We start from the raw sequence: 3,666 nt of genomic DNA, 5'->3' as shown, positions 1-3,666 counted from the left end.
TCCATGTGTGTTTTGATTCAGTACCGGAGTACGTCCTGGTCGCCCAGCATCAGGACTGTGTAGTGTCTATTATTTTTATGTCTTTTGCTCACATTTTAAGGTAGGTTTCTGTATAATCAAACATGGATTTGGGTACGCCAAAGTTTCAAGGTGCAAAATGTCCTCCAAATGTCAGTTTGAGGAACTTTTGATTGCACAATTGAAGCATGAGGACCAAGCGTGACAGCTACACTTTTACTGTGTTTTGCTCCACACAAGGTTTCTTTTATCCCCCTCACAAATGTTGCTGTCCTCCTCACAGACCCTTGGTTGTGTGATGATACAGTAAATCTAATTATGATTTTTCTGCATTTGCAAAAAAATATTTGGTAACACAGTGTTTCTTGTTTAAGTTTTGGTCCTCCTCCAGAGGCCTGGATGTTTGAGGATTTGATGGTTCGGCTGCACCTTCCTGAACAGAGACCTCTGATGTTGTTCCCAGAGACTGTTGGAGCCATGATTCCAGCTCCTGTTACCAGTGGGACGCTTTGATTTTACCTTCCAGTTGTTCCTTGAGCCACTGGGAATTCTTGATTATCTCATATCCCTTCTATCTAATGCTACTGTCAGCTGCTATTGCCCAATCTATCACAGCTGCTGTCTTCTGCTCTTTTGCAATCACCGCTATCTCTGATTGGTTGGCCAGCAGCTGCTTGTGTATCCCACAAGATTCTCATCCACCTCAGAGGTGTCTCCCATCACAACAGATAGGTTCCAACCCCTACCCGCTACTTTAGGTTGGATAAGTGGCGGGTAGGGAATGGCAGATAACTTTTCGGACTATTCCTCCAAAAATGTGCATATGTATATATGTATGTATATATATATATATGTTTCAGCATATAACTTACATTTTAAGTCAACTGATTTCAATTTTCTGTTTATCTGCTGTCTTTTGTCTTCGCCTTACACATTATTTATTGTACACATGTTGACCCTTGACCAAAGAAAAGAAACACCTGTGGAATAAGTGACACCATAATGACTCATATGCATTTACTGCCCCAGTACACCATGACAATGAGTAGACATGCACAGCACAGTAGGAGGACCTCCCCTAAGTGGAATGCAGCCCTGATTAATAAACCAGTGCTTTTCCTGCTGAGACATGCCGACTGTCCGCTGAGGAAAGAAGACTGCGGTTACGCTTCACATCAAACACTACGTGTCCAAAGGTTTGTGAACATATGATCACAGCAGCGGGGAATTTATCAGTCACAAGACCATCAGTGACGTGCAGCACTGATACTGGCTGATAAGGTGTCGATCACATCTGCTGCTTTAGTTTATCTTGGAGGCATGAATAAGGGTGACGTCAGGGCTCCATGCAAGCTTGTCAGGTTCTTCCTCACCAAACTGTAAAACTATTTACTGAAGCCCAGGGCAAATGCACAATTTTTATTGGTTGTCAGATTGTAAGCTCATAGTTTTGCTCATCTCCTGTGACAGGTGTGTTCCCATGAGTGTTGTCTTCTTCTTTACTATCAGGAAAAACAAGCAGTTCTTACACTTCTATTAACAAGAATCCTAAGAATAAAGGAAAGACAGTAGGAGATGTCTACATACTTTTGGTCATGTTACTGAGATAAGATCTCCATTTAAAAAACACTTTTCGTTTTTTTGTAGAAACTGAAAACTTAAAGTGACATTTACAAATTAATGAAAAAATAAAAAGTTTGTGGAAATATACTAATTTTTTTTGTTTAAACCTTTACAACTAAAACTGCAAATACAAACCAACTTTCATTATCTAGCAAAGAAAATAGCATTTGAAGAGAATATAATGAAAGCTAGAACAAAACAGATACATAAAAGTTAATTTTTCATATTCTGACTGCTGTCAGACATCTCTGACACAGTCATTTCCTAGATTTTTATATAAATAAAGTATTTTTTTATTATTATTTTCATATAATGGCTTTCATATCAGTTACACACATCAGTGATTTACTCAGGAGGTTCGACCTGTGCCTAAATGATACTTTTCATCAGGTGGTAATTAAGTCCTTTTGGACTGCACCAAGATCCACATTTTTTCCAGAAAGCTAAAAGCTTTCCAAGCTTTCACTATAACAGCTATTTACATCCAAACCAATCCTCACTCTTAAGAGGTCAAACTTAGTTTGGTAAATCTTATTTAGGATTTTAACATTCACCCTTATACTTTCTGCTTTTCTTTCTTCACAGTTTATCAGTTTTAATTTCTATTATTAGAATTTTTGTCTTCCAATTCACTTAAACACAGGTTAGTCACCAGTGTGGGTTTCCTCATTTTAGTTTAAGTGCTTCAAATTTTTTTAATTGTGTTTTTTGTTATTTCAGTGGTAGTTTTAGCTTGTCTTTATTATGTAATGGGTGGCATTTGTCAGGGACAGATGAAATGTTTAAAACTGTCGCATAATAAAATAGTGGTTTAACACATTTGCAAATAAGCGAAAGATTCCCAGTTTCATCACAGGAGTTGGCACAAGTCCCTTTCGGGTTGTGTCAGGAAGTGTGTCTAGTGTAAAAAATCTGTCATAACCGCCACATGGAATGACCTGCTGTTGTAGCTCCTTTTAAATAAGCGTCAGGGGCGGATCTAGAGAAATTGTCTCAGGGTGGCATGAGGGTGGCATGGAAATCAGATTGGGTGGCAAAATCAAAGCTTTTTAAAAAAAAAAACAAAACGCAGGTTTTACATATGGTTAAAATGATTCAAATGCAGTAAGTATACACATGTTATGTAGACCACATAGTTAAACATTCAGTTACATAAAACATGTGAATTTTGAGTTTATGCACTGTACAGCCTGTATAATAAATAAATATGTAGCCCAATACGTATAAAATCCAGAAAGCAACACAACATGGGGCGGTTCATTTACAAGGAAAGGTCTAACTTAAGTTTCGCTTTTGGAAAAAAATTACACTGTCAGGAACAAGATTTTAAATTTGTATTTCACCTTCAAATTGTTTTATTTTATTTTTTACCTTGCCTTGCTTGGCATCATTCTTTTCAGCACAACCTCACGTGTCTGAATTTACAGTTATTTTTTCATTGACATACTGTATTAACACAACTGATCTGAAATCACACAAAAAACATAAAATCCTAGTAGTAGTTTTTTTTTTAACTGTAAAAACCACAAACATGTTTAGTAAATTATTTTCACAACTTCAAATGCAAATATAAATTGTACATTTTGAAAACTTATGCATACAGTTTGTAAACAATAAAGTTATATACAACTATTTATCTAAAAATGCAGCCAACACATATGGTGTTTGTTTTTTTTTTAAAAAAATTGTACAGCCATTTAAAAATACTACTATAACTAAAACGAAAAAAAAATTTGGTGTTACGATAAAATGTCCCAGAAATTATTTTTGCCAGTACAAAAACAGAGGAGAAAACCACAGGGATAAACCCTGCAGGCCTCTAAATAGGTCTTTCACTTCTCTGGTTTTCCACCTGGAGACAGTTTACATTGCACACTAAGTATACCCTAACTCTAAGATCTAAAAAAAAAAAATCTTAACCCCCCCCCCACCAAAAAATAAAAATAAATCACTATGAGGGTGTCCAAATTCATAGGCGACACCATCACACCCAAAACCTCCCCTTCTTCCTAATCATACGAAACC

This window comes from Aulonocara stuartgranti (genome assembly GCF_965226115.1).
Source record: "Aulonocara stuartgranti genome assembly, chromosome: 8".
Lineage (NCBI taxonomy): Eukaryota > Metazoa > Chordata > Actinopteri > Cichliformes > Cichlidae > Aulonocara > Aulonocara stuartgranti.
The sequence above is the reverse complement of the archived record's forward strand: the minus strand, read 5'-3'. Positions refer to the sequence as shown.